The 12,850-nt window shown below is 39.0% G+C and overlaps 1 protein-coding gene across 1 annotated transcript in view; it reads right to left on the bottom strand.

The window, feature by feature from the left end:
* COL9A1 (collagen type IX alpha 1 chain) overlaps positions 1 to 6,216 on the bottom strand; it is a 135,548-nt gene extending 129,332 nt beyond the window's left edge. Inside the window, exon 1 of the mRNA XM_079779815.1 lies at positions 6,134 to 6,216. The gene's annotated coding sequence lies outside the window, so the exon portion shown is untranslated. The remainder of the gene's footprint in view (positions 1 to 6,133) is intronic.
* Between the last annotated feature and the right edge of the window lie 6,634 nt (positions 6,217 to 12,850).

Here is a 12,850-nt window from a genome sequence, read left to right as displayed (position 1 = left end):
CCCCTATACCCAGTTTCCCCAATGGTAACTTTATTCCATTTTATAGCTGAAAATATATGTTTTGTATACCATATTGGCATTATTAGATATTATTAATATAAACCACATTTTTATCTCTCTCCATCAATTTATGGACTTGTTTACACCTTTTGGCTATTATGAATAATGCTACTTGGCATACTTGAAATAATGAACATTGGCATACAAGTATTTGTTTGAATCTCTATTTTCAAATTTTGGGATATATACCTAGCAATGTAATTACAAGTCATATAATTCTTTGTTTAACATCCTTAAGAACTGTCAAACCATTTTTCCACAGTGGTTGCACCGTTTTTCATTCCCACTAACAATACACAAGTGTCCCAAGTGCTATTTTCTGGAGGTTGTACAGTTTTTGTGTTTTTTAAATAGCATCCTAGAGTTATAGTGTGAAGTGGTATTTCATTGTGGCTTTCATTTGCACTTCCCTAATGCCTAATGATGTTAAACATTTTTCATGTAGTTACTGGCCATTTGTATGTTTTGTTTGGGGAAATGTCTATTTGAATTCTTTGCCCATTGTAATCGGGTTGTCTTATTATTATTGAGTTCCATGAAGTCTTTATACATTTTTTTCTATTTAAGTTCCTTTTCTGATATATAATTTACAAATATTTTTCCCATATTGAAGGTTGTCTTTTCACTTTCTCAATGGCATTCTTTGTAGCACAAAAGGGTCTGTGTGTTTTTTTTAATGTAACTTAATTTTCTACGTTTTCTTTTGTCACTTTTGCTTTTTGGATTATATCTAAAAAGCCATTGTCTAATCTAAAGTCATAAAGATTTACTCCTATGTTTTCTTCTCAGAATTTGACAGTTGTAGTTCTTACATTAGGTCAATGATCCATCTTGAATGAATTTTTATGTGTGAAGTAGGAGTCCAATGTCATTCTTTTGCATGTAGATATCCAGTTGTCCCAGCACCATTTGTTCAAAAGACTATTATTGCCCAATTGTTGAATTGTCTTGATCCAGGTAACATATTATCCTATCTAATAAAAGAGTGATATGCAAATTAACCATCACTCTGCTACACCCACAAGCCACGCCCACCAGCCAATCAGGAGCAAGTATACAAATTAACCCAACCAAGATGGCTGTGGCCACAGAGTAAACAGGAGGCTTGGGTATCCCGGGCAATGGAGGAAGCCAAGCTTTCCACACACCCTGGCGGGCCCTGGTCTCCACTCAAGGCTACAAAGTTTCAATTATAGAACACAAATAAATCCCAACAAAAATGGCTGCGGCCACAGAGCAAGTAGGAGTCTTGGCTCCACTCAAGGCTATAAAGTTTCAATTATAGAAGATAAATAAATCCCAGATACCAGGGCCTCTGCTTGGGTCGCCGGGTGGTGTGGCCGGCCTGCAAAGTACCACAGGACCCTCGCCCAGGCCGCCCCATGCCCCAAGGGAACCTCCACCCTGATCCAGGACATCCTTCAGGGCAAACCAGCTGGCCCCCAACCCCACCCGTGCACCAGGCCTCTATCCTATCTAATAAAATATGCAAATTGACCATCACTCCAACACACAAGATGGCTGCCCCCATGTGGACTCAAGATGGCTGCCACAAGATGGCCAGCAGGGGAGGGCAGTTGGGAGGGACCAGGCCTGCAAGGGAGGGAAGTTGTGGGCGATCAAGCCTGCAGGGGAGGGCAGTTGGGGGGGGACCAGGCTGGCAGAGGAAGGAAGTTGGGGGCGACTGAACCTACAGGGAAGGGCAGTTGAGGAGGGCCCAGGCCTGCAGGGGAGAGCAGTTGGGGGGGACCAGGCTTGCAGGGGAGGGCAGTTGGGGAGACCAGGCCTGCAGGGGAGGGCAGTTAGGGGTGACCAGGCCTTCAGGGGAGGGCAGTTAGGGGAAAACAGGCTGGCCGGGGAGCAGTTAGGCATCAATCAGGCTGGCAGGGGAGTGGTTAGAGGGTGATCAGGCTGGCAGACAAAAGTGGTTAGGGGCAATCAGGAAGACAGGCAGGCGAGCGGTTGGGAGCCAGCAGTCCTGGATTGTGAGAGGGCAGTCAGACATCCCTTGAGGGGTCCCAGATTGGAGAGGGTGCAGACTGGGCTGAGGGACACCCCCCCCACCCCCGTGCATGAATTTTGTGCACCGGGCCTCTAGTATTTTATATAATTTAAATATGTTTTAAAGTAAAATCAAGAAGTATTGCTCCAGGTGCTTTATTGAAACTCAAACAGACAAAGATTATTCATTTATATATTACAAATGAATTTGTGATTTCAATATAGCACTTGAAGCCTAGCTTGAATAGACACTCAAAATTTTTTGATAAATTAATGAATAAACAAACAAATCTACTTGATTATTTTTGTTTTCAAAAACCAGTTTATGTAGCTCTACCTTCATTTTCTCTTTGTATGTTTTACTTATGAATTATAAAACTTGTAAATTTTATAAGACATGACACTATAAAGTATACTAAATTCTTATTTATATCTATTTATTTTGCCTCTTGATAAAAAGTATTACTATTAAGAAACTTACTTAGAAGACTACCTATATTGAAATAGCATCTGACCAAATGATCAAGTTTGCATGAAATTAATTTTATTTCTCATGAGTGCTGTTTCTCAAACTTAACCCCAATCTGCCAATAACAACTGCAGATGACACACAAAATGCCTCATAAACTCATTTAATAAAAGTGACGTACAATGTAATGAGAGCAATTGCCACCCACACTGAGCCTTGTACCAGGCATTTTACATCTGATAAACCACTGGCCTAAGGTGGCAAAATTAGTAAGCTAATAACCTTGCCCAGATTCAAACCCAGATCTGTCTGTCTCTAAGAACAATTTTCTGGCTTCTTTATTGTGTCCTCTAGAGAGAGTAGTCATTTATGAAATTTTCCAATGAACACTTAATACTTGTATCTATAGACATACAGATAGAATTTAGATTTGTAATTATAACATGAAGGAGGCCCAGGGACAAATAAGACTGCCTATTTCAAAATGTGTGCCCCACCTAATATTTTAATACAGATAAGAGACATAGCAGAATGTGAAACATGACAGTATTCATTTGTTCTTCCTTTTATTCACTCATTCAGCAAATACTTGGATAGTGATGACTGTTTACTAGACTTTATCCTAGACACTGAAATACATCAATAAACAATACAAAATTCTTATACTCATGGAACCTACCTGCCTTGTAGTGGATAGATACAGATAAGAAATACAGATACCTAAAAATAAAATCAACTCTTTTTTGAAGGTGAAAAAAGCTATGAAGAAAATTCAAAAGGATGATGAAATAAAGAGTCATGAGGGGGAAAGGCTACTTTGGCTCAGAGAGTCAGAAAAGGTCTGTATGTGAAGGTGACATTTGCACTTAATGCCAAAAAGATAAGAAGGAGCAAACTGTGTCAAGATCTGGGGAAAGAGAGTTCCAGGCAAAGGGAACAAACAAAGCAAGTGAAAACATGCAGAAATGAGAATAAGCTTAGCTGTTGGAGGAAGAGGTAGACAGCTATAAGGGGTGGAACATAGTAGATGGGGGAGAGTGATAGGAGATGAAGTCTGGGAAGTAGGCTGAGGTGAGATGATAGAGGCTCTTGTCAAACATGATAAAAAGTTTGGGTGTTAGTTTAATTTTAGTGAGCAGACATTAGATGGTTTTAAGCAAAGAAATAACAATGGCCAGGGGGTATAGTCAGATTCAGGATACATTTTAGAAGAGAATCAGAAGTTCTTGCTGAAGTACCAGATAGTACAGGTAACAGAAAAGTTAACTTCATGAAATAAAATCTTAAATTGTATTTTACTTGTATTTTTACAAAACAGAAAATGTGTATTTCCTAACAGGATTGAAATGAAAAGAAAAGAAACTGTTTTTCTCTTTCCTCCTGTGGTGAATTTTACCATCACCAAATTGTGTATTCCAACAATTTTAATCACACCATGCCTTTGCTGGCAACGATACATACTTTATTGTAACAATGTACTATGTAAAAAAAAAAAAAAAAAAAAAAAGAATCAACAAAGGGCTTTTCATTTAAATAGTGTGATTGCTCCTAGTGGCAGCCCTGTCTGCCCCATCCACAGCCTCTGTCTCTGAAAACTACCTTTTCTTATAACCCACCCAAGGATATCCTTGTTTGTAGTATGTAACTTCATTCCTCACCCCAAGGCACACGTGATTGGACCAGGACTGCCCATGGCTGGCTAATTTATCGGCTGACCATAAGACTGATAGAACAGAAACAAAGCAAGCCCACTTGTGTTCGTTTCTGGAACTGAGCCACAGCAAATTTATACCACAGCAACACCAAGCGGAATACACGCTATAGTTATAGGGAACAGAAACTACAAGTAGTGGGCCACAGTTGGGGAAAGCGGAGGCGAGGACAGTATGAAGACAGGAGAAAATTGCAGACCAAAAAGTAGAAGCAAGGGACTGTACAGACTCAGAATTTAAGAATCGAATGATTTGGGTTGGAATCTTGCAACAAGAATTCCTGGCTCAGAATCTCCTACTCCATGTAAAATATGATGCTATGTACAAATACTGGGACTTAACTTTTATGAGGAACAAATCTACTGTAAGTCCTGGCTGTTGGGTGGCCACAGTTGGATATTGTTGACTAACTGAGCTACCTTTTCCATTTCAATGAAACAATGATCCTGTCTCAGAGTATGAGTCTTTCTAGATAGATTCAGACTGCCAAGGTCATAAAACCCTCTGTGACTCCAGAAAAGGGAAGATGTTTAAAAATTACAACTCCTTTTTCCAAAAAGCCCCTAACTGATATTCCATGCCACTCAAAAACCTCTATCACGTCCAGCAAACTAAGAGTGAAAGACTGCAAAAAAAGAAGTTTTTTTCCTGGCCAATTTTATTTGATCCAGCCCTAATTTGCTAGCTGAGATTAAAATATGTTTGGTGATAAGATACGGTATATGAATGTTACAAGTGTGTTATCACATTGTGCTATATCATGGGGCCGAAAGAAAATGAAAAGGGCTATTGCTAGAAATGTGTGGGAACCTGATAAGGACAAGGAAGTCTGGAATGTGACAAAGTCCACAGATAAATTTAATCAAGTGTAGCAAAACCTTGAATAATAAATATTGTGGGCAGCAAAAAATCTAAAATAGAAACAAGGACAATAAGATACATTTTTAACTGCATATTTCCACACATACTACATTCCTAAGTATGTGTGTCCTCTACATATATGTATATCATCCCATACAGAAGGGGCTGTAAAACAACACCTCAGCTGATAATAGCAGTGATTGCCTCTGGAGAAGGCACCAGGGAGCAGGAGTGGTCACAGGGCACCTGGACTTCAGCTATAGTATTTGAATTTATTGTCTTTACAACAAGAGTATAGTTGTGAATTCATAATTAAACATATTTTAAAATTATTTAAGGAAAATATGAAGAAAGGCTTGAAAAAGAAAAAAAAAACAACTACTTCTTAAGCAACTGTGCTAATGTGAAAATAGTTGTAAAAGAGAGGGGTATAATGTTGCCCAGTTTGTCAACCCGGGAATCTATGGAAACCATGGCTAAAGGCCTACAAATTCATGCTACCAAATTCTGACACAAATTTTCTGCAAGTCACTACAAGTCAGTTGTTTCACTGACGTGGGAAGGGATAAGATCTAAGTACTGCTAAATGAAAAAGCTGCATCCCAGATTCCATTGGAGTTTTAGTTCTCAGCAAAAAAAAAAATGTTTTGAGCAATTTCTCACCTGACCTTGATAAAATCTGAAAAGAGGTCTCTCTCAGAGATTAGCTGAAGAGTTAGGACTAATGATGCAGCCTCACTTCAAACCCTTAAAGCCAGAGGTACCTGTACTGAGTAAGCAGAGGACGAACAGGACATGATGGATGACTAGTGATCTAAGAACTGCTGTTAAGAGCACAGCCTAAAGTTCAAATATCAAGTAATTATTCATTTTTTAATTTCTTAATCACCCCTTTCAAATCACTTTAAGTTATTTCTAACATGTTATGTCTAACATCCAACTAAATTTCCCCCCAATCATCTATCATATTACTAGTCACAATTGCAAAAATTATTTTTTAAAAAGAAAAAAAGGTGAGAAATTTACTTACTTGTGTGCCAGATATCTCAAAGCTTTCCAAAAGCTTTTCTATCTAATCTAAAAATGTTCTGGAAGCACAAGATAAAGTCGTGTTTATTTCCAAACACCTTACAGACGTCCTACCTACCTCACTGAAGATGTTCAGAAGGAAAATCTGAGAGATCATGATTTTCACATGACTATAAAGGTTACTCTGGGGGAAAAAACAACCACATGAAATGTTAGAGAAATCTTCAGAATGTCTAGGAGAAGGAATATAAAAGGAAATTTCCCTTGGAATTCTTTTTTTCTGTTCTTAAGGAGGAAGACACAAATAAATAATTGAAGACATTTAATAAAGCACCCTTTTTTCCAAAGTGCTTTTGTGTACACCACTGAATCACTGTTAATAGGGTGATGGACTTCCAATTGATTTTCCATGAATAACTACAGCTTTGCAAACATCAACGCATTCTTTTAGACCAGTGGTTCTCAACCTTTCTAATGCCACGACCCTTTAATACCATTCCTTATGTTGTGATGACCCCCAACCATAAAATTATTTTCGTTGCTACTTCATAACTGTAATTTTGCTACTTACTGTTAATGAATCATAATGTAAATATCTTTGTTTTCCGATGGTCTTAGGCTCTACAGCAGCGGTTCTCCTAAGACCACCAGAAAACACAGAAATTTACATTACGATTCATTAACAGTAGCAAAATTACAGTTATGAAGTAGCAATGAAAATAATTTTATGGTTGAGGGTCACCACAACATGAGGAACGGTATTAAAGGGTCGCAGCATTAGAAAGGTTGAGAACCACTGTTTTAGACAGTTCCCCATAGGTCCAAAAACATATATTTGCGCAATGGCTGGAGACAGCCTAGGAGTGTGGCGGCAGACCACAACACAAGTTGGCTAATTGGACTACGTAAGAATTGAACCCATGACCCAGGCATCTAGACTATAATCAGAAGAGTTAATAATCAAAGAGTAACTGCTCAGATAAAAGCAGTTTGTAAGAATAATGATGAGATGAACAGTATTTCAGAAAATAAAAGTATATTATTGAATAAACTATAGTATAAAATAAATTCCTGCTTTCACATCATGTCCAAAATACATTTTTGTTGTTGTTTTCAAACCTCAGATAGCTTTTAATGAAATAATTTTGAATGTATTTTTAAACATAAAATTTTGTTTATGTGTATTTTAAAAGTCTATTCTTTCAAAAAGTGATCTGCATTAAAATCAGCTTAGAAGACACTAGGAGTTGAGAATTAGTTGCTATAGGAACTGTAATAATAAGCTACTGATGAGAAAACATTGGGTAAGCTAAGATCAGAGCAAGTTAGTAGTGAATAAACTAGTAATCTGGTAAATTAATAAATTTTCTGCTGATACAGAAAAATAAAAGAACCATAAGGTTCAACAAACTACCAACAATATTCGGCTGAATGAACAATGTCTATCAGTAGATCCTTGCTGAATGCCAAGAGCCAGAAAAACCAAGACTAGGAAACTGGATGGTTAATTTTATGTACTAACTTGGCTAGGCCATGGCACCCAGATATTGGTCAAGTGCCAGTCTGGATATTCCTGTGAAAGTATTTTTTAGAAGCTATTAACATTTAAACCAGTAGACTTAGAGTAAAGCAGATTATCCTCCATAATGTGGATAGGCCTTGTGCAATCAGCTGAAGGCCTTTAAGAGAAAACAGACTGAGGTTCCCCCGAGAAAGAGGTATTTCTGTCTGCAGTGTGCCTTTGGACTCAAGCTGCAACATCAACTCTTGCCTGGGTCTCCCACCTGCTGCCTGACCTTTCAGATTTGGAGTTGTCAGGCCCCACAATCACATGAGCAAATTCCTTCAAATCTGTATCTTGATAGATAGATGAGATAGATAGATAGATAGGTAGGTAGGTAGGTAGATAGATAGATAGATAGATAGATAGATAGATAGATAGATAGATAGATGGATGGATGGATGGATGGATAGATAGATAGATAGATAGATAGATAGATAGATAGATAGATAGATAGATAGATAGATAGATCTTTTTGTACACATACACATCCTATTGGTTCTGTTTCTCTGAAAAACCCTAATACAGGAGTCAAAGAGAAACACTTTCTCCTTTAAAAAAAACAAAAAAAGAGATAAATAGAAATACTTGTCCTATTATTGCTTTTACAAACCTGTACCTTCATGGAAAGAGTGAAAGCAAAGACTCCGGATTCACTGATTCAGCAGATGTTAGGAGCACCTGCTACATGGCAGACCCTGCACTGTCCCAGTTCTCGGGGGGAATGTAGCAGAGAACAAGAGACAAAACCTCAGACCTTGTGTCATGGTTTTCTTCCTGTCGGGGCATATGCATGGGTTGCAAGCTCTATTCCCAGTCGGGGGCATGCAGGAGGCAGCCAATCAATGATTCTCTCTCATCATGGATGTTTCTCTCTCTCTCTCTCCCCCACTCCCTTCCTCCCTGAAATCAATAAAAATATATATTTTTTAAAAAACCCTCAGACCTCATGGAGTTTATCATCTAGTAGCCAGACACAGATAATAGATAAATAAATACACAGTGGACTAAATGGTGTAAGTGCTATGAAGAAAAATAAAGCCAAAACGGGAGATAAATAAAGAAAGTTGCTTTTTAAATTTAGTGAGAGGGAAGGCCAAGAGAATATCAAGGGAAAAGAATACCAGGCCAAGGAAACAGCAAGTGCAAAGGTCCAAGGTAAGGGTGTGCCAGTGTGTTCATAGAATATCAAGGAGGCCAGTGTGGCTGGAGCAGAGTCATCCAGGGAGAGAATGAAAGGAGACAAAACCCTTCTCTGAGTGAAGTGGAAAGCCATTAGACGGTTTTGAGCAAAGGAATAACGTAAGCTGACATGATTTTGAACAATTACCACCATGCCTCATTTCATTGTGCTTCAATTTGCAGATATTGTATTTTTTACAAATTGAAGGTTTGTGGGAACCCTGTATTGAGCAAGCCTATCGGTGCCATTTTTACAACAACATTTGCTCACTCCGTATGTTTGTGTCACATTTTGGTAATTCTCACAATATTTCATATTTTCTCATTATTATTATATTTGTTGCGGTGGCCCATGGTCAGTGATCTTTGATATTACCATTGTAATTGTTTTAGGGCACCACCTACCGTGGAACTTGCTGACTTAATAAATGTGTGTGTGTTCTGACTGCTCCACCGACCTGTCATCTGTCTCTCTCCTTCTCCTGGGGCCTCCCTCTTCCCTGAGACACGCGATATAATTAGGCCAATTAATAACCTTAAAATGGTCTCTAAGTGTTCAAGTGAAAAGGAGAGTCACATATCTCTCACTTTAAATCAAAAGCTAGAAATGATTAAGCTTAGTTAGGAAGGCATGTGGGAAACTAGGATAAGGTGAAAGCTAGGCCTCTTGTATCAAACAGCCTAATTGTGAATGCAAAGGAAAAGTTCTTGAAGGAAATTAAAAGTGCTACTCTAGCGAATACAGGAATGATAAGAAGGTGAAATCGCCCTATTGCTGAGAAAGTCTTAGGGTCTGGATAGAAGATCACACCAGCCACAACATTCCCTTAAACCTAAATCTAACCCAGATCCAGGCCCTAAATCTCTCCAGTTCTATGAAGGCCAAGAGAGGTGAGGAACCTGCAGAAGAAAAGTTTGAAGCCAGCAGAGGTCGGTTCATGAGGTTTAAGGAAAGAAGCAGGCTCCGTAACATAAAAATGCAAGGTGAAGCAGCAAGTGCGGATGTAGACGCTGCAGTAAGTTATCCAGAAGGTCTGGCTAAGATAATTAATGAAGGTGGCTACACTCAACATCAGATTTTCAATGTAGATCAAACAACCTTATATTGGAAGAATATGCTATTTAGGATTTTCAGAGCTTGAGAGGAGAAGTTGATGCCTGGCTTCAAAGCTTCAAAGGACAGACTGACTCTTATTAAGGGCTAATGCAGCTGGTGACTTTAAGTGGAAGCCAGTGCTAACTTTCCAGTTGAAAATCCTTGGGCCCTAAAGAATAATGCTAACTCTCCTCTGCCTGTGGTCTATAAATGGAACAACAAAGCCTGGATGACAGCACATCTGTTTACAACATGGTATAGTGAATATTTTAATCTCACTGTTGAGACCTACTGCTCAGGAAAAGGAATATTCCTTTCAAAATATTACTGCCCAAGAGCTCTGATAGAGATGTACAAGATTAATGTTTTCTTTAAAAAATATATATATACATATATTTAAATTGATTTCAGAGAGGAAGAGAGAGGGAGAGAAAGATAGAAACATCAATGATGAGAGAGAATCATTGATTGGCTGCCTCCTGCACGGCCCCCGCTGGGGATCGAGCCCACAACCTGGGCATGTGCCCTGACCAGGAATAGAACCCTGACCTCTTGATTCATAGGTCAACGCTCAACCACTGAGCCACGTGGGCTGGGCGAGATTAATGTTTTCATGCCTGCTTATACAACATTCATTCTGCAGCCCCTGGATCAAGGAGTACTTTCTAATTTCAAGTCTTATTATTTAAGAAATACACTTTGTAAGGGTATAGCTGCGAAAGAGTGAATTCCTGATGGATCTAGGCAAAGTAAATTGAAAACCTCTGGAAAGAACTCATCATTCTAGATGTCATTAAGAACATTCATGATTCATGGGAAGAGGTCAAAATACCAACATTAACAGTAGTTTAGAAGAAGTTGATTCCAACCCTCACAGATGATTTTGAGGGGTTCAAGTCTTCAGTGGATAAAATAATGGTACATGTGATGGAAATAGCAAGAGAAACAGAATTAGAAGTGGAGCCTGAAGATGTGACTGAATTGCTTCAACCTCCTGATAATATTTTAATGGACAAGGGGCTTCTTCTTATGGATGAGCAGAGAAAGTGGTTTCTTGAGATGGACTCTACTCGTCATGAAGATGCTGGGAAGATCGTTGAAATGAAAACAAATAACTTGGAATATTACATAAACTTAGGTGATAAAGCAGCAACTGTGTTTGAAAGAATTGATTCCAGCCGAAACCGGTTTGGCTCAATGGATAGAGCGTCGGTCTGCAGACTGAAGGGTCCCGGGTTCGATTCTGGTCAAGGGCATGTGCATTGGTTGTGGGCACATCCCCAGTGGGAGATGTGCAAGAGGCAGCTGGTCGGTGTTTCTCTCTCATCGATGTTTCTAGCTCTCTATCCCTCTCTCTTCCTCTCTATAAAAAAATCAATAAAATATATTTTAAAAAAGAAAGAAAGAAAGAAAGAATTGATTCCAAACTTGAAAGAAGTTCTGTGTGCAAAAAGCTCTCAAACAGCATTGAATGCAATGGAGAAATTGCTCTGAAAGTAAGAGTCTATTGGTATGACAAATCTCATTGCTGTCTTAGTTTAAATTGCAGCAGTCACCCCTGCCCAGCAAGCACCACCCTGGTCAGTCAGCAGCCATCATCATAAGGCAAGACCCTCCACCAGCAAAAAGATTACAACTCACTGAAGGCTCAGATGATGGTTACCATTTTTTTAGCAATATAGTATTTTTCAATTAAGGTATGTAAATTGTTTTTTAGACATAATCCTTTTGCATACTTCATAGACTACAATGTAGCATAAAAATAACTTTTATATGCACTGGGAAACCAAAAAATTTTTATTTGCTTTATTACAGTATTTGCTTTATTGAGGTAGTCTGCGATCAAACCTGTAATATCTCTGAGTTATGCCTGTACTCTGGCCACTATATGGAAAATAGATTATAGGAGGGCTAAGAGAGACCTCTAAGATGTCTGTACCTCAGGCAAGAAATGATGGTGATTATAGTCACTAGATGGTAGATATGCAATTTCATTAATACACTAGAGGCCCAGTGCACCAAATTCGTACACAGGGCGGGGATGGGGTCCATCAGCCTGGCCTGCACCCTCTCACAATTTGGGACCCATCGGACATCCCTCTCACAATCCGGAACTGCCTGCTCCTAACCGCTTGTCTGCCTGCCTGCCTGATCTCCCTCTTATCTGATCACCCCTAACTGCCTCTGCCTCATCCCCACCGTGGTGGCTTCATCCAAAAGATTGTCCGGAAGGAGGTCCAGAAGGTCATTCAGCTGTCCAGTCTAGTTAGCATATTATGTTTTTATTTTTATAGATAGGCAGCAGAATTCTAAATTGGAGCTGCTACTCTTTGGAAATACCAATGTCTGAAGGCTACAGTGTTTATGCCATAGAGGGTTGACCAATGCTTATGCATGAACCCAAGTAAGCATTCTTAGAAGTCCTGAGGGGAACAGACAGAAGGATCTATCAGAGACTTTGCAATCATGATGACTACATTTATAATCACAGCTTGAAGAGCCTGAGATGGTCAAGTTTCATGGCTATAGAGAAAGGATGTAGGACCAAAAGGCACATAGTGAACACTACTGTCTAAGAAAAGGGAGCAATGGCTTTTCTAGTCTGTCTCTAACATTATCCCAGGTAGGCAAATTCCTGCCATGTTTTCACATTTAGTCCATCTGGCACATATACCCTTATAACATAGATGGATGCATCAGGCTGTGTTGGTGTCAACAGCCATTAGTATCATCCACCATAGCCTTCTTGCACTGATTTCATGGTCAACTAGCAACCTAATTATAATGTAGCTTCCTATGGAGATTTTCCTATACATGAGTTCCACACTAGTGATCATGAACTTTAAAATTTGCTTGATAGTTATGATTTTCATTATAAA

This window comes from Cnephaeus nilssonii (genome assembly GCF_951640355.1).
Source record: "Cnephaeus nilssonii genome assembly, chromosome: 9".
In the NCBI taxonomy this organism is placed as follows: Eukaryota; Metazoa; Chordata; class Mammalia; order Chiroptera; family Vespertilionidae; genus Cnephaeus; species Cnephaeus nilssonii.
This window is presented reverse-complemented; position numbering and strand designations above follow the sequence as displayed.